Source organism: Callospermophilus lateralis, chromosome 2, assembly GCF_048772815.1.
Source record: "Callospermophilus lateralis isolate mCalLat2 chromosome 2, mCalLat2.hap1, whole genome shotgun sequence".
Taxonomy (NCBI): domain Eukaryota; kingdom Metazoa; phylum Chordata; class Mammalia; order Rodentia; family Sciuridae; genus Callospermophilus; species Callospermophilus lateralis.
In genome coordinates, this window is record NC_135306.1 from 83276433 (window position 1) to 83302087 (window position 25655).

A 25655-nucleotide genomic window follows, 5' to 3' on the forward strand; every position below is an offset into this window, starting at 1 on the left:
ACTTGGAAACATAAGGCAGCACTTCAGCAGTATCTTTGGAGACTATATTAAACAGTAAAATCACCAACAGAAAAGCTCCCCAAAATGCAAAAACAGCATGGTAATAAGTAGCCCTCAGAAAAAGTGCTGATCTATAGTATAAAAGATGAAACAAAAAGTCTGAGTCTCACCAGTTCAGCCTTCACTGGAAATGTACAAATCAGACAAGTCCTGTGCATGACTGCGAATAACTTAGAATGCACCATGCGTACTGATTTTGGTGTCACAAGCACATTTTAGGGAACAGGCAAACTTTCAAATACAGAATTCATAAATAATGATTACCTACCATATATACTTTAAATACATACACATGCACAAACATAATTGACTTGCCTTGAACTTACAATTTTTATTCAGTTTTGGTGCCTGAACTTTGGTGATAAATATTTTTCTTGCTACAATGATTGATCATTATATCTTTGATGGGGCCTAGATAATACCTCACCTTGTTGAGTTACCATAATTAGTCTAATTGTTCCTTACTATTGAACTTCAAGATTTTTATGTTTCCTACTATTTTAAATAATTGTGCAAATGGCTGTGTAGGGCTTTTTTTTTCTTCTTCTTCTTTTGAATTAATTACTTAGTACAATTTCCCATGAATGGACTTATAGGCTTCAAGACTATGAACATGATCATGACTTGATTTATATTGTCATCCTGCTTTTAAAATAGGACAGGCCAATATATGAATATCATTACTTACCAATTCCTGGGTGTCTCAGTTGTATCCAACTCTGGCCAAAAAAAAAAAAAAAAGTGATTAAATTAAATTTTTTTTTTTTTTTTGCAAACTCCTGAGTAAAACACTGTCCCCCCAAGTGTGAATCTAGATTCCTTTAGTCATTGGTATATGTCCCTCTGACTTTTGACAAATTCTTCTAGAGCTAGAGTAAGAAGCCACCAGCTGAAGAAGTCCTTAGCCATTTCAGAACAAAAGGCAGAGGCCTAATGTGAGACACATCTGCAGGGGAAATTCCAGGTTGGGCTTGGGTAGCATGTCTAAGATGGGGCATCCAGGCTCAGAATGAATGTGAGCCTCAGAGTAAAAGTAAATAAAGAACATGGAAGGAGGAAAACAAAGCTGAGGGCGTCAACTCAAAGTTAGTAGTTTCTCCTGAAACAGATCAAGTGGACTGAAATAGTCTTCAGATACTCATGCCAGGATTTTATATAAGGGTATCTGATGCCTTCACAGCAAGACAGTCTGTCTAAGAAAGCTAAATCCTTTAGACAAAGAACAAATGCAAAATTTACCATTTCTCAATGTTGGTGACTCATTCTTTTTTTTCTTTTTTCTTATTTAGATTTTCTGCCTGTGTGCTTTTACTATTTAACTTTTGAAGTCCTGATTTTTTTCTTCTAAGTAAATAATCCTTTGAAAAAAATCTATAGCAATATATAAATAGATATTTGTGTGCATATATAATTATATATTTTAGTTAAACAAATAATTTTCCTAGTCTGTGTTTTCTGCTTTAATATGGAAACAAAATATAGCTTATTTTAACAATAGTTGAAATTTTGTAATAATTGGAACCTGCTGACTTTTTTTATTGTCTTATCAAACTAATTGAGGAAGTATGATATTCCCATATCCTTTTTCTCCCTAAGTGTAATAACTATATTTTAAAAAGAAAGCATTTTACTTTTGCCATTATGTCCACAAGATTGGAAGGAAGAAATTTTAGAGAGAGAAATTATTTTAAAATGATTGTATTTTGAATCATGTAGTAGAAATTTAAAGTGAGAATGTCTGGGCCTTTATTGATTATTTTAAAAGTATGTCTGTTCAGGCAAATAATTAAATTGTCTTAGTCCAGAAATTAACTAATTCAGTTGAGAAGCAGTTTGATTAGCAATCTGGTTGGTTAACTGGTATGATTGGAATAACTAACCAAGGGATTCAATTTCTGAGTTTTTATTCAGTAGCTTTCTTATTGCAGAGACATTCTAATTAATGAAAATGTAAACTCTTACATAATGTTGTACAATTTCTTTGTACTTACATGCAAAATCAACTTTCTGTTATATTGAGTTGGAAATGTGTTGCACACCCCATGAACAATGTTTAAGTGTTACCATGTCAGCATTAGAACGTGGAAGGGGAGTAGAGTTTGGTGACTGCTAGTCAGGATTGCTTTTATGAAACTCATCTACTGTCATACCTCTAAGAATGAGGTCAGGTTATTTGGATGACTCTCAATGACTAAGGTCTAGCAAAGCAAGACTAATCAGGATTCTTTCTCTGCAGGACCTTGACTCTAAGTTTTCAGTGTTCATAATGAGGAAACAGATCTAGGAACTTACTGTGTCACTCAGGAGCTATGGCTTCACCAGTATATCCTGTCCCTGGGTCAAGACATGTCCTCTAGGTTTCCAGTGGCCTCTGTGGTCCAAAGAAGGCATCCCATCTAAATCCATGTGGTAGCTAAGTACCTGTCTCATCTATAAACTAAGTCCATCAACACAAGAATTCTTTTGCTTTTCTTAGATTCACATTATCTTTTTTGTTCCAACATCTTTATTTAGGTTTATTTAAATCCCTCCCATCTCTTGCTTATAAACCAAAGTACAATGACAAAATTATACTTTCATGTATAAATTAATACTTAGAGAAATACAAGTAAATTAATAATACACATGGATTCATACTTACAGAATAGAAATATGTGTGGTAACTAATACTTCTAGCACATGGGATAGCTCCTGTTTGGTATTTACAGGATAATTTGTTTTAAAGGAAGACATTTATATGCTTTTATTTAAAAATGGTTTCAAAAATATGATGTAATATAAGTCAATCTCTATTCCAGAAAAATATTTAGATGAAATGTGATATATAATTGTCTATCAAAGGGGATGGACAACATGTAGTTCAGCAGATTATATCTATTTGGATTCTTTCTTCCATCTATTCTTTCCTCCCATCACTTCTGTTGGCTGAAACAAAGACAAGATAGTGGAAGAGGATATTCAGTGTTCTGACCCTTCTGAATTAAGTCTTATTGAGGTCATCTGGCAGATGCACAAGCTGAGGGAAAAAGACTCCTAAAAAGACTCCCCAATTCAAGTTTGAAAAATTACTACCTACTTGCCCTTTAACAGCATCTTATACCAAATTGCTGTCCTTCAGGTTTAGAGTCTGCTCTGTTCCCATGGTAACCTGAAAACTTAATGATCCCAAGGTAAGACTGATGCAGAGGGAAGCTACATAAAGTGAAATATGCAACCACTTAAACACAGGCCCTGTCATGGAATTAGCACCAGCAGATTCCAGGACAAAGTCACAAAGCAGCTGTTATTTTTGAGAAATACTTTGAAGGACAGCTGTCAAATCTTCCAAGAGGATTTTGTCTTTGACTAGACCTTCACCCTTATTTTAACTCTTTGTCTGACTACAAACAACTCGCTTTGAACCTTTGAGTTTCTTTTAGCTCTGTATATTTATGTCCCTAGGACCATTTAGAAAATTACTGCTAACCATTTGAAGAGCTCAGTGATCAAAAGGGATTTTTGATTCCAAATTTGGAGCAGTGTGAAAGTCTGGATCACACTGAAATTGGGTATTACAAAGATAATTCTCTATAACATTTTAGATTTCCACTGTTGGTACAAAAAAATGGTTATTTTAGCACCTCTCCCAAACTAAATGATGTAATTGGAGGGACACAATAGCCATCATCTTAAATGTGAAGGTTCATCTTGAAGAAAAGGAATAGCCTTATTTGAGTAGAAATAGTAGATCAACCCATGGGAACTCTTTAGAGGGAAACCCTTTATAAAACTCATGTTTCTTGAGAGGCCTGGGACAGTGGGTTTCGTAGTAGGGTCTCTAGAATCAGGCAGATATAATTTTGAATTTGTTTTCTCCAACTGATCATATGGTCTTAGAAATGTTGACTCTAGTTTTAGAGCCGTGATCTCCTCACATCTAAAATTGCAGGGCTGGGGGGTATAGCTCCATGGTAGAGTGCTTACCTAGTATATGGAGGCACTGAGTTCTTTCCCCAGCAGCACAAAATAACAATGACAACAATAATAGTGATGGCATTATGAATATGACCTTTCTTGGAGTTATAAGGATTAAATGAGGAAATTAAGCGATTATTATCTTCTGTGTTCTAAGACAGTGATTTTTCAAACTTTGGCATGTGTGAGGGCCACTTGAAGGCCTCCCTAAAACAGACTGCCACCCCTCCCCCAGTTTCAATTCAGTAGACTTAAGGTGAAGGGTGGGGCCCTAGAATTTATACGTCTTAACCATTTTTTGGAAACCGAGGTTGATTATGATGATCTCAAAGCCAGTGTTGCTGCTCTGGGGATTATACAACCCTATATGATCAGACAAAATATGTTTGCAGCATGTTCTCAGGTTTTTTAAAACTAACCATAATTTGTGAAAAAGTCCTTTGTGTACAAACTAGAAAGTGCTTACTGTTGAGAGTCAAGATCCCAGGTTCCCATCTTTTCTTTGCTGCTGGATCATTTTGCTGCTGAAGAAAACCCTCATAACCCTTTTATTGCTCTTGCTGTTGTTGAAGATGCAGGGAGATGACAACAAGGACAACTAGTGCATTAGGTATCTTTAGCACATCAGACAGGCACTAGGCAAATTTTAACAGTGTTAATATATTAAACCATAAAACAATAGAGTCACTGTGGTTATTAAAGCCTGAGCATGACTTTGCCTTCCTGTCGTAGAATGTCTTTGACTAAACTACTAGAACAATATTGTGTCTTCTTAGGAGCAAGAGATAAAACACCATGTATCTGTCCTTTCAAAGGTGTTTGCAGAGGCAGCCAAGCCCCTTGTTAATGTATTATTTTTATTTAGATAAACCAGATACAGAGGAGGAGCTAGGCAGATATTAACCAATCTCTTGACATTATTCACATCTCCCTTTTCTGTGATAGAAATAAAATGAAGTTACCCTTTCTGAAAACTTGTAATTTGTCTCTCTCTTTAAAGGAGGTATGATCAGCAGGCTGATGTGACTAATGTGACATGACTAACATTTATTGAGTCTTACTAAGGACAGACCTCTTGGAGCACTGTAGGGTGCTGCTCGTGCTCTCTACCCACAATTCCAATGAGTTCCTGGATCCCACTGTAAAGCTAAAGAAGTTGTCTTTGTTTACACCATCAGCAAATATGGGCAGCCAGGATGTGAGCCTTCATAATATTCATTGCACAGCTACGATTTTAACCACCTCTCTGTCAAAAAGCTAACTGCTAATAGCCTGTCCTTTTAGCTATGCCATTGACTATTATGAACAACATCTATCCACTGACTCATGTTTGTGTACATTGTTGATATAAATATGGAAAATGTTATTGTGGTTTCATTCTGAAGAATAAAATCCACCCACTTTGAAAAGACAAAGCATAATTCAAGAAAAGTCTCAAGATTTTAATATGCAAGATTAATTTGCATAGAAATCCTATTTTTGACAGCATCAATGTGACAAAAGGGAATTTTCATTAATTCAGCCAATATTTATTAAAGCGCTGTGTTAAGACCAATATGACATATCTTCAAGAAGCACACAGTTTAATTAACAAGTGGTACTATTAGGAGTTCCATAGATTTTTTTTTTCCTGCAGCTTCAGAGATGAGTTATAAAGCCAGAAAGGGCAGGAAAGAGAAGGCAACAAGAAGATGTAGGTGGCTGCCAGGAAAACTAAGAAGGACTGGTCTCTAGAACCCTTTGAATTTCTAATGAGCATATTCTTGCAGCTGGAGTTTTAATTACACAGAGATGTTCTCTGTGTCCTCTGTAGAACAGCCTCCCAGAGTTTAAAAGGTGGCTGCTGTCTGCAAGGCATGGGCATGTTAAATAATAGTTATTATCTGGCAACTATTGGAAGGCCAGAGATGACAACCCTTTGACAAACAGCCCCCAAACCCATCCAAATTGTGAAGTTCCTAAGCTTTCCTCTGTTATGGCTGTCTGCTAGTAATTCTCTAGTCACAATGGAAACTGTGTCATTCCACAATATCAGAATATTCCATGATGGTTTACAGATCTCGTTTGCTGACAGATTTAATTCCTTTAGATATAATGAAACTATTTGACAAGTTATTGGACAGAGCAAGCAAAAGAGGTCTAGAGAGAGAGGGAAAGGGAGGTAGAGAAGGGAATAGAAGAATGGCCTAGTACCCACACTTGGGGACCTCACAAATCCATCCAGAAAACAGGCCAAAATATCTTGTAGAGCTGACCATCTTTTAACTGGGCTTGGGAGCACAGGAGATTCTATGTAGGAAATACTGAGTCCATTAGCAGGGGCTTTTATGATGAGGAAGAACAGGGAAAATTGCACTTTCTCCTATAAATAGGATCATATATTTTATATCTTTTGATTTGAAAAAGTGAGCATTGAGGACCCAAGTTGAGCCAATTTTAGATGAATGTCCCACTAAAAGGGCATTATTGCAGTTTTATGCTAATTAAGCACCAAGGTTTAAACTAGATAGGTTCTCATTAATATCTGGTCCAGAATTGGTTTGAATGGATGAAGAAAAAATGACCCAGGAACTTGCTCTCAGAGATGTGGGTGCATGGACCACAATATAGTTTTATAAAAATAAAGGGATGAGAACCCCCCCCCATTTTCTTTTGTAAGTCATAAAAATGCCAAATATTTTTTACTGGATACACTAAGGGAATCAACAGCCCCTGAGGAAAGCAGAGAATAAATATTTTCTTTTATCACTCAAAACTCCTTTCTTTCCTTTCCCTTTTTCTTTTTAATCGCCTTCCTACTCTCACAAAAATAATGATTCATTTTTGAGAAATCAAAGGGTAGTGAAACATTAAGAGTGAAAAATCAGTAAAATCAAGTTGAGCAGTTTGGAAGTTATCTTTCTGAGCAGATGCATTAACTGATCAATGGCAAACATGAAGAGAATTAACTGCTTCCGATTTTCTCTTCAAATAGTTTCTTCTCTTGGCCATTAACCACTAAATTATACTATGATACAGAAAATTCAAATTTCTTATTTTCACAAAAATAATGTTAATAGAACTTCTGGACTTTTATGTATTTTCTTTTAATTTGGGTTTACACATAACCAATGGTATTAGTCTATATTAGTTGATATCATATGTATTTGCCTATACTCAAAGTTGTGAATCTAATTCAATCCCTTAAATGCTGCTTCGCTTTCTTAAAATCAATACCACTGTATTTATCACCCATCGGTCAACAAAGGCTTATTCAGCCCCTGCAGGGCACTGTGAGGATACAGATTAGCACCATTTATGGCTCCCGTCCCTAGGAGATGAGAGTTTAAGTACTACATGCCCTTGTGGCTTGGAGTTTTTGTAGAGTGCTACCAAGGAGTTTGACATGCATATGGAAGAACAAAGATCCAGAAAAGTCCTTATGAGGACAGTACTCAGGACTCTGACCCAGGTGACTGACTGGAGAGGGTAAGGTAAATGGAAATAAATCCAAGGAAGGACATATATGAGTTGACCTACTGAGAGAAGATATGAGTACATTTCACCAGGAAATCCATTCACAGAAAACAGAGGCACTGGGCAGGTGTGTGGGTATGGTAGACAGAATCCCTGACTGGAATGGGTAGAGCCAAGGGCTTCTTTAGTAAGAGAGAAGTCTAGAAGGTGTGAAGTCTTTCAATGTTTGTTTAAGGAATTAAGGAGATATCCTGTTAAACCAGAGTTCTTAAGGGGTCAGAGATGAAAGATTATAAATCAAGATCATCCTGGGAACTTTATCCACAGACTTAATCTCATACCCTCACACACACTTATTTACATCTTCCTAATGACTTTGACAATTCTCTCATCACATTTTAGAATCACTGCACTAGAGAATCTGAAAAATTGGTAATGGGATCTTAATGCATTGAGGGCGGATTCAGAGAAATCAACTCCACAACTGTGTGCACACTTAAAAGGTCAACAAAAAATCCTAAATGAGCCTGAGCTCCTTGAATAAGGAACTTGGGTTTTCACAGAGTGGCACTATTACTTATATCAGGTGGTACCAGGCCATCTACTGTGCTGTGGTGTGGGGAGGCCACTGAGGTCAGCAGGTGTTGCATACCTACCTGCACAGCAGGCAGGGCTGGCCTTGCAGACCCTGCTATCATTCCAGCCCAAGGGCAAAATGCCATGGTGCCAAGGCAACTAGGAGGGGCTCATCTGACTGCATCAAAAAATCCTAGGTGACAGATATATTTGATATAAGCTGGGACTCTAGACTTAAACCTGATATTTAGATCTGCATAGAATCATGATTTCCTTGTAGCTGGGAATAGGAACAACTTATCTTCCAAATGCAGGTATCTCCAATCAGAGAACACAGGTGACTCAGCCGAGGATCCTTAGCTACTTAGCAGCAAATCACCAAACTAAATTTTTAAAAAATAGTATGACTAAAATAGTAGAATGAAATCTTTTTCTAGAGTCACACCTACCCAACCCACAAGCCACTATTTTGTGTCTTGGTTGTATGACTTTTGTTTGAGATACTGAAGACTTCACTGCACTTCTTAGAAAAACATATTTGTATTCTCCAGTTTGTAGTCATTTCAAAATTCTATTTTTCTTTTCTTGTTCCTTTAAGTCAACTATACTTCCTTCCTTTCTTTCCTCCTCCCTTCCTTCTTTCCTTTCATCCTTATTTCCTTTCTTCTTTCCTTCTTCCTCTGTATTTTCATATATATACATTAAATAAATATTCACGGAATGTCTATTTTGTTCCAGGTGCTATACGCTCCATCTTTGTCATGCCCACAATACATGTGAACAGGTACCTTAATTTAGTTCTTGGCAATTAAATGAGTAAATATATAAGTAATAATTAGTTATATAATCTAAAACTACAATTGATTAAACTTTTTTCAGGAATTGCTGCACAACATACGGTGCATAACAAAAATTAATATATAATTTCATACAGAGTTTTTACCTGCAACTCAGAAGTTGTTTTGAGCCATCTTCTCTTGCAATAACAGAATACTATGGATTGAAAATTTATGAAGAAAAGACATTTATTTATCATAGTTTTGAAGGTTGGAGTCCCATATTAAGGGGCCAAGGCTTTCATACCATGACAGAAGGTGAGAGTGATATAGGATGAGAGTGAGGGAGGGCAAGAAAGGGTTAAACTTGTTTTTATTTAAAAAAAAAAAAAAGTCCACTCTTGTGATAACAAACCCATTCCTGTTTTAGCAACATTAATCCACTGAATCAAGATCATCCTGGGAACTTAATCCACAGACTTAATCTCATACCCCCCCCACCCCGCACACACACACTCATTCACATCTTCCTAATGACTTAGACAATTCTCTCATCATGTTTGAGAATCACTGTGCTAGAGAATCTGAAAAGCCTCACCACTTCATCACCTCTGCAAGGTTCTACCTCTTAACATTGTTGCATTGAGGATTAAATTTCCAACATGTGAGCTTTGGGGTATACATTCAAACCATAGCAGAATAAATCTGGCCCAGTTTCCTCATTCTTCAAAACCCACAGAGCAGAACCAGACTATTAACCTCACAGCTCCTTGTCCGATCTCTTTTCTACCTCCCCCTTTGAAAATATTTTCTTTGCAATCTTCTTTGAAAGTAAAGATATTTTTCTTTCTGAATAAATTGTCTCAACTTTCAAAAATGTCTGAAGATTAATGTTCTTAATCTTCTGAGAGGTTCTCTAAAGGCAGGCCGCCTTGTGCCCTAAGTACTCACAGAACATACAGTATTAGCGCCTAAACTTCCTAGGCGTGGAGTAAGCTGCTCATTACAGGGACAATATCCCAACACTGGTGGAACCTTCTGTTGAGGGTTTTCTGCCTTTTATTCCTTGCTTGGCAGCACAGCCTTTATCTGCACCCTGCCAGGCTGGTCCTGAGGATTACATTAGATGATGATATGTGTGGAGTACTTTGGAAACTTGAAGTCATCTACTTCAAGGAATTGCTGCCAACTCTAGAAGTCCTTAGAAGAAGGCTGGGCAGATATTTAGTTGTATCTATTTAATAAATATTTGTTGAAAAGAAATGAATAAAAGATTCGCCAAATGTCACATGGAAAGCCAAGGCTTCAGAATCAAGCATGTCACCAAGTCTTTGTGTCAAAAATGACATCCAAGAGAAAAAGGTGAATGTGACATTGTTGTGCATCTTATTTAATATGAACAAATAAGGGTTTTCTCTGCACCAATTGCTCCATCTGCAAATCAATTGCCTCCTGTTTTGTGTGGTTTTGTATTCATTCTCCAAGCCCAGGCACTCTCTTGCTCTCAGGGTTTCCTGACTTGGATCTTAAGTGAGCTCCTAGCCCTGGCTTGTTTCTATGAGTTGTCAGGCCAGATAAAAGCATAGAATTTGCCCCACTCCTTTGAGTGAAGGGGACTGTCAGAAACATTGTGGTCCGCCTTTAGAAACTCTCCCACGTTGGTTGCAAAGAGGACGTTTGTGTGTGTGTTTGCTTTGGTCTGGAGAACCAAACACCCCTTTGACATTACGTGCGCCAGCTACTTAACACTGGGGTGTTTCAGAAACGATGCCATGAGCTCGTGATGCAAAGAGTGCGGCCTTGTTTTAGAAACAAGAAGAAAAGGGATCTGGATGGAAGGCTTAAATAGTAGAGGAGAATGAATTAAAGTATGCCAGAGAGGACAACACCAAGAGGTAAGGCAGAACTAAAGGGGATCATCCCCCTATCTTTTTGTCCTACTAAGGAGGATAGGGGAGCTCTGAGTGCATCTGGCCTGGCATCTTTCCCCACAACATTATAAAAAAAACCTTGGGTCCCACTGCTTAGGAGCAGTCTACAACCAAGCAAATTGGCCAACAAATAAAACCTGGATTAATTCTCTCCTCTCCTAAAGCAATTTACTAGGGAAACCCATATATTATATTGAATGTTTCCTGTCTTTTTTAAAGGAGGTATAATGTGTTTTAAATATGATTTTTTTTCTCTAGTAGAGGAAAAACAGTAACCAAATCCCTCAGTGACAAAGTTCTCATTTTGATCAAAGCACACTCAATCTCTGTAATATATTTCACTGAGTCCATAGCTAGCATCATATTATCGAGGCAAGGACATTGCAGACATTGTGGTTCCTACCCTCAATATTTCTGTGCCGATGCCCCAGGGATCAGATGATATGAACATTAGCAAAAGCAGATGAAGCCACACAGTGTGAAGTCCTCTTACCCAGGTCCTGGCTATGCAGATTTATGGTACATGAACTATGAATCTTCAGTAGGTCCCCAACCACAGAACCTCCCCACCTCCATCTGTATCATTCCCAAGCCCAGTTTTTTCTCCTTCTGCCTCCCTTTGAGCCCTTCTTTGGAAATTCAGCAGTGGAATCTTTCTCCCTACATCTCTATGGTGAGTTTTCCAGGCTTTGGAAGGCTCGGTTGCCATGACAGCAAGCCTCCTAGGCCTGGAGCCAGGAAGAGGGGATTGTGGTGGTAGGAGGGAGGGGATGAAGAGTCATTAAAGTGGGCCAATTAGCATGCAGCACCAGAGCACCCTGAGAGCTCCTCTCACTGGAGGAGGAGCAGCCAGTGGCTGTGTAAGACCCTGCCTCAGACTGAGAGGCATGGAGAGGGCAGGGGAGACCCCCCAGCAGTGCACCTGAATGCATCTGTCAGAAGGAAGCATAACCCAGCCCTAGCCCAGTGAGGACCCAGGTCCTGCTGCCCCCTGTCTCCAGCACTCCCTCCTCCTTGGACTTTCCTTTGCCTCTCACCATCTTGAAAACCGAACTTCACAGAATGACCCCAACGGAGGAGGAATTAGAATGTGAAGCAGTGGTAAAAATCTATCCTTTAAGCTTTCATATGTGTACTTTTCTGATTGTCAGCCATCCACCGATTGTAATGAGGGACAAATATAAAACAAGTCTTATGATACTGTTGACTGCTTGATACCTGGGGATTGCTAATTTGGATGATACTAGAAAGAAAATGTGACTAGATTTTCATAGGTACCAGTGACCACTTACATGGCCCAAATAGAATTTCAGATCCAAGGCAACTCGAAAAGTAGGAACCTGTAAGAGGAAATAGGAAGATTATCAAGTCGGAATTCTGAGTTCCAGGAAGGACCTTGCTCCATAGTAGAAAGACATGAGCTTCCCTGAAGCTTGTTGATCTGTGTCTTCATCTGTGAAATGGGCTTTTTTTGGAACACCTTATACTGACCCTACCTAGAATAGAATGAGAATTTGTAAGATTCAATTAGAAAATGTAATTACTGAAAATGTAATAGACACTGTAAAACATTTTGGATTTCACTGAAACAGTCTGTAAAATTTGAGAGGTATTGGGATGATGGGTCAGTTAGCTTTTTATCACTGACCAAAATACCCAAGAACAACTAAGAGGAGGAAAGTTTATTTTGGGCTTGTGGTTTCAGAAGTTCAGTCCGTGATCAGGTGGCTTCTTTGCTTTGGGCTTGAGGTGAAGCAGTGAGTCATGACGGAAGGGTGTCATGAAAGAGAACTGTTCAGCTCCTGGCAGCCAGGAAGAGGAGAGAGAGAGAGAGAGAGAGAGAGAGAGAGAGAGATTGAGAGAAAAAAGCCAGGGACATAATATAATCCCCAAGAACACACCCCCCAGTGACCCATTTCCTCCAGCTACCTTCCACCTGTCTAGAGTTACCACCCTGTAATATATCCTAATTATTAATACATAAAATGGATTGATCCATGGATTAAATCATAGATCTCATAATCTAATTTTACCTCTGAACATCGCTACATTGCCCCATGAGCTTTCACAGGGGCACCTCGTCCAAACATAACAGATGACAAATCTGTCCTAAAGGAAGAGTCTTGATGTGTCTGCTATTACATGAGTACACCATCTCCTGTCACTACCAAGAGTTGGATATCCTCATGACTGTACCACCAGAGAGCTCCTGGTCCACAGCTCCTGTAGCCTTCAAAGCCAGTGCCCACTGCCAGAGACACATTTTTACCCTCAGTTTCCTTGTCCCCAGATTCTTTGTCCAGAGCCTATGGATGTAAAGGTTTCCTCCAAGGCACCACACTGTTCCAGCATCTGGCTTCATGGCTGTCACAGCGTAGAATACAATAAGTATTTACTATCTACACTGTCTCTGTGGCCTCTCCTTCCATTCACCGCCCAGCCCACTCTAATTTGACTTTCAGCCCCATTGTTCCATCAGAGTAGCTCTTACTTCAGTAATCTGATTGAGGCCTTAGTGGTTAATTAGAATGTGCCAATGTCAATTTCCTGTGCTTGATGTATGTAGATGTCAGTGAGCTATCACCCTGTAGGGCATTACCACTGGGGGAAGGGGTGACGGGGACTGAGGACCTCTCTGAACTCTACTGGGGAGTCCTTATAAATCTGTAATTAGTTTAAAGTAAAAAGTTAAAAAAATATCTAGCAGTTTTCAGTGAAACCTTTCTGGAGATCAAGCAGAGGGGCAGTTTCATTCATCATTTCATTTGACCATCGTCCCCTGCTTCTTGACATGTTCTTTTCCTGGCTTCCTTGATTCTATACTTTGTTTACCCTTATTTACTCTTGTCACTCTTTCTTCATCTCCTTTACAATGGGTCAAATGCCTGGATATTAACTTTTCCAACTTCTCAAGGTCCCTCCTGGTCCCATTGCTCTCCTCTGGGCTGTCCTTCCACAGTCTGGGCTTCAGTGACCATGCTGGAAAGATGACTAGGAATGCACACCTCTGGTCCATGCCATTCCCACATGCCCAGGTCTCAACTTAGATACTGCAGAGGCCCCTCCATGTCAGTATGGTCAGTCCCACCACCCACTTCTGAGAACCTCTCTCCCTGCTCCCATTACCAATATACCCTGGGCCTAGTTGAACATTTCCTGACTCAGTGAATGACTATCATCTACCAAGCTGAGCAAGCAAGAACAATATCCTCTCTCCACTCTTATTACCAACATCATTTCCTGAGCCACCAACCTCTCCCCTGGGTGACCACAACAACCTTCCAACTGTTCCTATTGAAATCCCTATTTTATACAGTAACCAGAATGTTCTTTATAAAATGCATCTCTGGTCATGTCATCCGTAGCTAAGAATCTTTAATGAGTTCCTATTGCTCTTACGGGGAAAAATTTGAAATTTCTTCTCTGGCCTACAAAATCCCATGTGTTCTGGTTCATATCACCAGACTCACCTCCTGTTATGCTCCCTCTGCTAATGCATGTAAGCCCAGAGTTTGCTCCCTCCTGTCACATGGTCTTTGAATGTGCTGCAATATATCTAGAATGATTTCCTCCTCTCTTTATTGCATTAATTCATTCTTACTTGTTGCTTGAATTCACCTCATATAAGCTTTTCACTAGCCTTCCAACTCAGAACAAATCCTTCTGTTACCGAATTTTATCCAAAGCCAATATTTATTTGCAAAAATTAAAATGTTTTCCTTTAATTTGGTAAATAACCATCATCCTAAGTCCACTGTTCAGTCACTAAGGTGTTACCTCCAGATACAACTGGAGCCTTCAGCCATCAAACTATGTGTGTTCTGGTTAGTTGATGCTACTGGATATTTTGAGTATCTCTTCTATTCTTATGCACCATGTACCTCTCCTCTATAGCTCTTAACTGCTCATGTAATTTTATAGTTATTTTCAAAATTTTAATATATCCTCCACTCTGAGTTCTAAGAAAGTAGGGACTATGTTCACTATTATGTTCCTCACATCTAATGGAAAGTAAACACCCAATAAATGTCTTCAATAAATGAATAATTTAAAGGAGTGAATAGATTTTTTGCAGGTATCAGCTAATTCAACCCCTTGATCTCACAAAGCTGAAGGTATCAGCTATATGGAGCATACGTAGACAGTCACTAGCAGAGCACAGACCCTGACTTGGGTGCTATTGGCCCATCCATGGCTCTTCTCACTCCCCCACTCTGTCTTCTTCTTGAGCACTTTATTTGTTACCATCCCCGGATCACTGCAGTGCTGTTGGGCTCTTTAGCATTCAATATCCTCCATCCTGTCACCATGACCCAGTTTCAGACTTTGAAATTCAAGTACTGCTGACAGAATCTATGCTGTGTATGACTCCCCCACCCGTGCCGTTCTCTAAATAAAAGATGAAATCAGAATGGTCATGTATATGCTGCCTCAAAATAGTGCTTTATTTAGAGAGAGAAGGTGTTAGTTATTACTGGCATTTAACATTTGTTGAGTGAACAAAATCTGCCGAACACTGAAGAGAACATGGAATTAAAGAGTTCCTACCCAATGTGTGTTGTGGCCTAAATTAGACCCAGACAAGTCAGTAATGTGCAGAAAAGAGATCTGCAGAAAGCCCCACTGCAATGCATAAAACATGCTCCAATCAGAGGGAGAGGATTTTCCCTGAGAGAAGGGGCTATTATGGACAGAGCTTAGAGGTAACCCTTAGACCATTTTAAAAGCAGCAACGTGAACTAGAAACTCTATATGGGTCCTGAGAATCAGAAAAAGGTCTTGGAAAAAATAGATATTTTGTTTTTTTCCTGCAGAATCTTCCCTAATATAAACGCAGTCCCTAAATTCTTGCTGAGACTTAGCCAGTCCTGGATCTACTGTCAGCGTGTGCTTCGAAGAGCATTCCATTGTAAAGGCATGCATTTCCAAGAACAGTGAACTCAGACTTGTTCCCCCCACCCCACCCTGCACCCAGAACCATAACAACATTGGTAGACTTTAAGGAAAGAGCACTTCTGTCCTCAGTTTTGGGGACGGAGTGGACAATAAGTCTTACTGTGACTGATCAAATTCTGTGAAATATTGGTTGTCCAAGCAAATAGCACATGACTTCTGTAAGTTTTAACGAAATCCAAAGCACAATGATAATTCTTGCAAACTGGGGCCAATTCTGGCTAATTCTGCCTGGGAGTTAAGGGGTTGCTCAATTGATTCTGCTACAAGTGAGCAAGACCTTGACCCTCCCCAATCCTCAATTTGTTTTTGGACATCACATTATCTATCTTGCTGGGTTGTGTGAAAAGTAATGCAGATGTCCATAAATAACCATATGGCCTGGAACATGTGTTGGCCAAGCTTTCAGCACTGGGACGTACCAACTTTATCTAGACAACTCAACAGAAACTGGAGGCCAGGTTCAAATTTAGGGTAGCAGTTCCTAAAGTTTTCAACTTAATAGATCACATTCACTCATCTAATTATTCTAATACAGAAAAAGAAACAGATGAACCCTTAAGGTCCTCAGATAAGTCAACAGTCTCTCCCTAGCCTTTCCAAATATTGCAATCCTGGGAAAAATAAGAATGAGAAATCATTAAAAGGAAAATATATCTGATTGGCCACAAGTCCCAAGTGTAACAAGATGCTTAAAACTGACTTAACAAAGAGCACTTTTTATATTGTCAAGTGATCATCATGCTCTTTCAATTTGAACGTTATTGTGAACATATGAGACCACTGTACACAGGTCATAAAAATGTCAAAAGAGTGAATAGATTTAACATGAAATATTAACCTTGGGAAAGAGCATTTCTAAAGAAGTAACCCCCTTCCCATTAATGTGAGTGATGAAGTACCGTGAGATTTATTAATGCAGCATGAAAGGCGTCACTGTGAAAGGCTTGGCAGTGACCTCCATCATTGTTTCTTACTCAGACAAGCTTACAAAAGAAAGCTCCAAGGCGTCTCATCAGAGGGACACAATAGAGCAATTCCACCCCAGGGACTGTGGGCTATGGGCTGAGCAAAGATACCCAGGGAAAGACATTTTGAAGCTCAGCTTTGAAGACCCAAAGTGCAGTACTTCCTGCTACACTTGTCTCCTGACATTACCTGAGGGGAGCAAAGGGACCCTTTGGGGGTCTTCCCACACTGTGTGGATTGGCTGGTGCCAGGAGCCCTTGTGATGGAGTGGAGTGTTCCCTGGACTCAGAGTCAGAGGACTAGAGCTGATTTGGAGGGCTGTAACCTGGAAGCTGCTGGTGGCAGACAGGCCTTTGGTACCAGTCCTGGCACCCGGATCATGGTGTTATATTAAAGATGAAATGAAAACAAGTTCAAAATAGAGAAGAAATATGGAGAGATGTGGAGAGAGGAAAACAAACCACAGCCTGTCCTTTGCTTCCTCTGTGTGTCAAGCATCACTGTAGCTACTCTGCAATCAAGCTGGCTAGAGTTTTTGGTGCCTCTGTTGATTAACCCCTTCCTTTCTGGGGCTGTTACAAGGCTGGTGAGCCCAACTTTGTCCGTGTAGAGTGTCACGTGGTCTTTGCTCACATTCAGCATGATAAGTAACGTGTCTGCATCCCTGTCTGTAGCATGCACACCTTGCTTCACTCTCCTTTGGGGAATCCATCCAGAGGCACAGAGATGAAATACTCCCTGGGAAACTAGGGGCAGCTCTGCCTTAGCCTTGGGCTCTGCTTCATGGAGAAATCCTCCTACCTTGATTCTATTAAGGAAAGAAATATAATTTGTCACTGTAAGGACATCATCTGTGCATGATACAGTGCTACCTCTGACAGGGTTCTTCAGAATAGACTCAGATGATATCATCTTGTAGAAGGGAAAGTTTGTCCCCAGGAGACCTTACCTGTAATTGAGGTTTGTCAGTGGCTTCCTTGGAATCCCCCATGCAGCCTTCCCTTTCTGTTCTGCCTCTTAAGAGTCTAATACTTTTAAAAGAAAACTGGTGTGATGAACATTATATCCTAATATCCTTAGCTATGATCCTGCTGACCTGTTGAGCCACTGAGGCTCAGGTCATTATGTTAAAAACATTTCTCACTGCTATTCAATTCCTCCCCGTTTTCATTGATTCTTGCCTGATACTGTTGTTATTCTGATACTCTCAACATCTTTTTAATCCACTTTGCAAATTTAGCTTCCCAGTGTCAGAATTACAACTAGATAAAATCTGGGGTTTAATAAGAAAAAAAAAAGTCAGATATGGGAGGAAATAATGTGCACATTCCATAGTAAAGCTTACTTTCTTCTTGGTGAAAATAGTCCTGCTCCAAATCCCCTTTCCTAGACCCTGACTAGGTCCCTATTTCCAAAACTCCTGAGAAATGATGTCGTTTCCTGTTTCCTGTTGAGAGAGGACTTCCTGCCCCAGGAACTTTGCCACAGGGAAGGACCACTTCATGCCAATTTCCACCCTTCTGTCTTCTTGGTTGGTTTCCACCAAGCCACATTTCTTGCTTATTGACTAGGTCCTTGGTTTCTCCAGAACAGACTTCACAAACCAACAAATTACAGTGAAAACAGTGTGGACAGATCAGGGCTGGCCACCACCTTTCCTGAATTTTTTTGAACATGAAAACATGTTACTAGAAGAGCCTTGGAATACTACTCAGCCTTAAAGAAGAATGAAATTATGGCATTTGCCAGTAAATGGCACTGGAGAATATCATACTAAGTGAAAAAAAGCCAATCCCAAAGAACCAAAGGCCAGATGTTTTCTCTGATATGCAGATGCTGATTCACAGTGTGTAGGGGGAGAATAGAGGTAATTTGGACTAGACAGAGGGGAGTGAAGGGAGGGAAGGGGGCATGATGGTAGGAATGGTAGCAGAATAAATCGGACACTTTACCCTAAGTGTATGCATGATTACATGACCTGTGTAACTCTACATCATGTACACCCAGACGAATAAGAAGTTTACTCCATCTATGTATGATATGTCAAAATACATTCTACTGTCATGTATAACTAATTAGAACAAATTATATATATGAGGAGCCTGAGTACAGAGCCTTAGTCACTGCCATAGCCCACACCCTCATTTTAACACTTAAAAACAATTAGAGCTGGGTGCAGTGGCACACACCTGCAATCCCAGCGGCTCAGGAGGATGAGGCAGGAAGATCACAAGTTCAAAGCCAGCCTCAGAAAAAGTGAGATGCTTGGCAACTCAGTGAGACCCTGTCTATAAATAAAATACAAAACAGGGCTGGGGATGTGGCTCAGTGGTCGAGTGCCCCTGAGTTCAATCCATGGTACCCTCCAAACATAAAATTATAAAAAATGAAATAAAATAAAATAAAAATTAATTAGAGCAGTTTTATGTTCATAGAAAAACTGAGTAAAATGTAGTGTTCACATTTACTCCCAACCCCACATATGCACAACCACCCCGCTGTCAACATCCTGGTCCAGAGTAGGACATTTGTTACAGTCAGTGGACCTGAATTGATACATCTTTATCACCCAACATCCATTTTTGACACCAGGATGCCACACATTCTATGGATTTTGACAAATGTACAATGGTATGTATCCACCAGCATAGTACCCTACAGAATAGTTTCAATGCTCTTAAGTTTATCTTAAAATTTTCTCTACTATACCTATTTATCTCTCCCCCAGCCCCTATCAACCTTATTTTTGCTATTTCTTTAGTATTGCTTTTTCTACAATGTCAAAAAATTGGAATTTTATAATATTTAGCCTTTTATGTAAATTTTTATTTATATATGACAGCAGAATGCATTACAATTCTTATTTATAGAGCTCAATTTTTCATATCTCTGGTTGTATACACAGTATATTCACACCAATTCATGTCTTCATACCTGTTCTTCGGATAATAATGATCATCACATTCCACCATCACTAATAACCCCATGCCCCCTCCCATCCTCTGTAACTCCTCTGCCCTATCTAGAGTTCATCTATTCCTCCCATGCTCCAGCTCCCTATCCCACCATGAATCATCCTCCTTATGTCAAAGAAAACATTCAGCATTTTTTTTTGGGGGGGGGGGATTGGCTAACTTCACTAAGCATTATCTTCTCTAACTCCATCCGTTTACCTACAAATGCCATGGTTTTATTGTTTTATTGCTGAGTAATATTCCTTTGTGTATATATGCCACATTTTTTTTATCCATTCATCTATTGAAGGGCATCTAGGTTGGTTCCACAGTTTAGCTATTGTGAATTGTGCTGCTATACATATTGATGTGGCTGTGTCCCTGTAGTATGCTGTTTTTAAGTCCTTTGGGTATAGACCCAAGGAGAGGGACAACTGGGACAAATGGTGGTTCCATTCCCAATTTTCCAAGAAATCTCCATACTGCTTTCCATATTGGCTGCACCAATTTGCAGTCCCACCAGCAGTATATGAGTGTACCTTTTCCCGCACATCCTCGCCAACACTTATTGTTGTTTGTATGCATAATAGCTACCCTTCTGACTGGAGTGAGATGAAATCTTAGAATGGTTTTAATTTGCATTAGCATTTTTCATTTTGTAATATACATTTGAGTTTCCTACATGTCTTTTCATGGCTTGATAGCTTATTTCTTTTTAGCACTGCATAGTATTCCATTGTTTGGATAAACCATAATTTATTCACTCACCTACTAAATGGCATCTTGGTTGCCTCCAGGTTTGGGCAGTTGTGAATTAAGATACCATGTGAAGGTTTTTTCATGGTCATAAATTTTTAACTCCCTTCAGGTAAATAAATACCAAGGAGTGTGAATCCTGAATTGTATGGTAAGAATTTGTAAGGAACTGCTAAACTTTCTCCTAAGGTGGCTATACCATTCTGCATTCCACCAGCAACAAATGAAGAGTTCCTGTTGCCCACACCCCACCAGCATTTGCCATTGTCATTGTTTTGGATTGTTGTCATTCTAACACGGGAGTAATATTGCATATCCATCTCAGCTGGATCCCCAAACTTTCACCTCACCTTCAGTTATGGAGCCAACAAACATAGTTTAAAACTATATTCTTACATCAGATCGAAAACCCCCTCTTCCAGTACCACAGCCTGAGCATCTCCTTTCTCCTTTCTCTGATGCTAGTTCCTGATTGCTTAGAGGCTGGGAGGGGAGACCAAGGATAAAGGATAGATATTCTACTTCTCGTTCTTCTCCTTTGGTAGAGCTGTTTCTCGGTTTACATCTTTGGGTCACTCTTGGACAGCCAGAGTACAGACAAGAAATCTGAAACATAGACTTTCATCATACTCACTTATTCCTGAGAAACTCACACAAACTTGCCCTTGCTGATAGTGGGTCAGCAGACTCTGGCTCGCCCTAAGCCCTGCCACCTTTCTCCGTTCCCCTTGCATTTTTCTTTGCAGCACAGGCATATTTATGAACTAAGAAGAAGCTCCAAAACAAAATGAAGTCCATGTCTCCCCTCCATAAGTTATCCCTGGTCTCTCTGGGAGATTCTTTTGAAGCCCCTTGTTTGGTTTCAGGTTAAGAGTAGGAGAGGCAGAGAGAGAAAGAAAAGGAATTAACTCTTCAAGAACATTCCTCCCAAAGACAAGTGGCCCCATTTCTCCTGCTCATCCCTCCCCCAACACTCCCAGTTCTTCTTCCCATGCACACTGAAAAAGGACAAGAATCTAGGGTGGGGGGCTATTGTAGGGCCAGTGCTTTTTTCAGGGGATGGGGGGCAGAAGTCTAATCCAGCTGGCAGATGCTATGCTGGGCCCTGACTCATAAAGAGTATTCTCTGGAATTCGAGATACACACAGCTCCTTTCCTCCCATCTGAAGGCTTGAATTTCTAAATTAAGGGGGGACAGAAAAATCCCCTGAGTGTTCTATTGGAGAGCCTCAGAGGTGAACAGAGAAGGGGGCTTCACAGGGTTCCTCATCTGATTATTCAAACAGTTAATGACTATTCATGTCAAAAAGCTGGGTGCATCAAACTTGAGACTTCTGTCTACCATTTACCCTCGCCTTTTCTTGACCTGCCCTGTGTGACTAGCTCCAGACATTATTCTCCTGGTAAAACCACCTCATTACTCAGAAGATGGTTTTTAGGCCACACCTTTGCCTGTTTCCCTCCAGCTAAATTAACACTTACCCCCCATTGCCCAGCTCCCAGTTTTCCAGCAGAAGACATGGGCGATAAAAATGCAAAGCAAGCCTGGTTGTGATTCCTGAAGACCCCAAGAGGATAACTAGCAGAATGAGGCCAGTTCTGATTGGCTGGGTTTTCATTAGTGGAGATCATGAAACACCTGGCCCGTGAAGGCTCGGAGTTCATGTTGGGTGCAAGCTCTGATGTGTGGACGTGCAGAGCTTCCCAGGTGCTATTAGTGTCTCTCCGTGGGGTTTTACTTTATAAAGCTCACTTTTGGTTCCTCTTCTGCCAAACCTAATTTTTCCCTCCAGGGTTAACCACTTTTCCCACTTTAAAATAATGGTACAACTTTAGTGATTTAATTTAGAGAGGCTATGAAGTGACCATTAAAGAGTTCAGCAAATGGTTAAGAGCCTTTTACACATTCTTCAAGAAATAAACACTCCCTTCTTCTGAGAGCTTTGCCCACTACAAAACTGGCCAGCTGACACTTGCTGTTTGACCTCTCAGGAATTACGTTTTACTCAAAGTAACTCCCAAGGGCAAGAGGAGTGTCATTCGACAAGCTACTTCTATGGGTCAGGGCAGCTTGAACAGAGAGCAGAATCTGACCTTCTTGTCTTGACCATGAAGGTCTCAGATGTCCAGAAAGGAGTTTCTGGGGACAGGCAGGGTTGTCTTCACATCATGTCCTCAGCATCAGGCCAGCCATTCTAGGCTAGTACAGGGGAAACTCAAGTGGGTGCCAGCTAGCAGGGGGGTCAGAGCAAGCTCAAGGACAGGCCTGGAAGGGTCAACAGAAAGCCTGCTGGAACAAGGTCAGAAAACCAGACTCTCGGCATCAGCACAGTCCTATCTGTTGTGTTCTCAGTATTTATTTTTCTATGGTTTTACCCTAAATTTTAGCAAAGCCTTCCAGCTCATGTAACCTGTGCTAAGGTGAACTGAGAAGAGCTACGCTTCTGCACAGGAGAGAGCATTAATGGGATGCAGTGCATTCCTGGGGGCCAGCATGGAGGGAGCAGTCATGATCAAAATGAGAAAAATAAATGGGAGGAGAAAGTGAGCGAAGGACCTATCATAATAGTAAAGGACCTATTATAAGTTAGTTGTCTTAGACCCGGTGCATCAGTCTCCATCTGGGCCAGTCTGGGCATTTTATTTGGGTATCAATCTCCATCTGGGCCAGTCTGGGTATTTTATTTACTTTGTATAAGCGAAACAGTTTCCTTTCTTTCTTTAAAACCTTTTCCTTTCTTCTCTGCTTTCCTTCTTTCCCTTTCTTTCTTTCTTTCCCATTCTGTCTCTCTGCCTTTATTTTTTTCTTTCTCCCTTCCTCCCTCCTTTCTTTTCCCTCTGATAATTAACTAACTTGTATTACAGAAGCCCATTTGTTTGTCAGTTTTATTAGGGTCCCCTTTGAAAGCAGGACCCTAATTGGTTCATGAGAAATTGTTTTTGAACTTCATTACTTGCATTAGTTCGTTTGTGTCCTAACTCATTCAACACATATTTATTGAGGGCCTACCGTATGCCAGGTCCTGTCCCAGGCATGGAGATTCAACTTTAAACTTTTACAGAATACAGACTAGAAAGTCAGGAATGTTGTGTGATAAATACTGTGGGCCAATTACAAGAACATTCTGTAATATTTATTATTTATCACACAACATACCTGAGTCCCTTGTCTGTATTCTGTATTCTTCCTCTCTCTATAAAACTCTCTTTTGTAAGATTGTTTTGTGGGTTGACATGCCTCAATTTATGAATCCCAGGAGCACCCATTCCCTGGCTTCAGTCCAACAGCAGATCTTCCTACTCTTCTTCCTCTGCCAATGGCAGAGCAAGATCCGGTGACAGAGAGGAGGGCAGGCTGGATGATTGGAGCTGAATCTCTGATAACTTCCAGGAGAAGGGTAGTGTGGCCAAAAGGGAGGAAAAGCTGAAGATTATAGCAATGGGGAACTTTCTAGAGATGACATTCCCTAAATAGACTGTTGTGTATTGGAAGCTAAAAATCTGTTCATCCATTCACTTCAACCACTTCTTAACTACCTACTACTAGGTGCTTAGCACTATTCTGTGTTCTACAGATATCATGAGAACAAGATCACCAAAATCATGGAGCTTACTCCAGTCGAGGGAGACAGAAGATACAAATAAACAAATACAAAGAATAATTTTTGCTAGTTCTAAGTGCAATAAAGAAGGAAGAGAAATAAAATTAATGTGGCCAGAGCTTGGTGAGTGGTAGGTGGTTAAGAGACAGGTGAGCCTCACCCATGTCAGGTAGGACCTCCAGGAGTCCTGCTGAGATGTTTGGATTGTATTCAAGTACAGTGGAAGTCAGGGAAGAATTGTAAACAGGCGAGTGACAAGATCCAATTACATTTTCAAATGAATACTCCAGTTGCTCTAGAGGGCAATGGATTACAGGAAGCAAAAGTGAAAGCTGGCATACCCCAGAATGAGTGAAGGAATGTGGCATCTGGTACCAGGTCAACTACATGGAAATGAGGGGGAGCGCTTGCCTTCAGGGGAAGCTTTGCAGGTGGGACTGAAAGAGCCTGATGATGGCTTAGAAATTGGCATAAGGAAAAAAGAAGGTATTAATAAAGACTCTAGGAGTTTCAGCTCAAGCAAAACCTGCAGTGATGTCCCTACTATTTAAGGGGAATGGGAAGAGAGAGAGCAAAATAGGGATTCAAAAGGAGTATGAAATTTTGATGACATTTAATCTTCAGGTAAGCAGAGGTCAGAACCCCATTGGAAAAGAAGGAAGGTAGTTCCAAAAGTCGATTGTTCTTAAATTGGGAGTTATCTTCCTTTCCCTCGAGTTTTCACTTCATTTGCAGTAGATTGCTGGTTCTGTCTAAACCTTGCCATTCTCTGGAGTGTTCTAGTCTTCAAAGACAAATTCAGGAATGAAGAGAATTATTTCCCTGAGTCTGTGTTCAGACAGTAGATACTAGTGCTAAACGACCTTTATATGTTTCCTGAAAGCTATTTTTGTAAATGAATTCAAGTAATAAATACACTTTCCCAAATGCCAGAGATCTGTACCTAAAGAGAAGTTTTGGTAAAAACAAAGTGTGATTGCAGAGCATGGAGTCCTTGGAAGGGAATATGCAGAAAATTGATGATGAGGCCAACTGTGGGAGTGAGGAGCAGGAAGAAAGATGACCAAGGAAGAATCCTGACTGTTCATCATCAAGGACTTTAGGGGGATGCACTGTTTTCTTTTCTTTGCTTGAATACTGCAAGGGCAGATTATTTTCCTCAAAGGCAGCTCAAATTGTTTTAGGAGTCAAAGGGCAACCTCAGTAGTAATGTGATCACATAACTGACAGAGTATTGGGAAAATAATCAGGAAAAACAAGATAATGTGGAGAGAGTCTTCTACCAATGTACTGATTAAGAGACCATCAGCATAAATTCTGAAGCTCAAGTCCCAAGAGGGATATGACTAGGCATCCTAGAGATTCAGAGCTCTGAGATAGGAATGCATCTGTGCTACTGAAGGATCTGGTAGTAGTAGGCTCTGTCTACCCTCTGAGGCCCCTTCCTCTTTTCCAGTTGGGGAAGGAGGACCCAGAGTCAAACCTACTTTCCTTCCCAGAGCCCATAACTTCCTAAAAAAGAAAGTGTTGGTTACTCAAGCCGTGTGATGTCCTTGTCAAATTCTCTGCATAAGATCAGAGGACAGGGCCCAGGAAAACTTGTGGTAGTGGCTTTGGATGGTTTGTATAGCTGGTCATGCCACCAGTTGGACTCAGAGAAGTCCAAAT

The 25655-nt window shown here is 40.2% G+C and overlaps 1 protein-coding gene across 3 annotated transcripts in view; it reads left to right on the plus strand.

Moving 5' to 3' along the window:
* The window catches only part of Ntrk2 (neurotrophic receptor tyrosine kinase 2), a 346426-nt gene that overhangs the window by 307943 nt on the left and 12828 nt on the right, over positions 1–25655 (plus strand). The gene's annotated exons all lie outside the window — the stretch shown is intronic.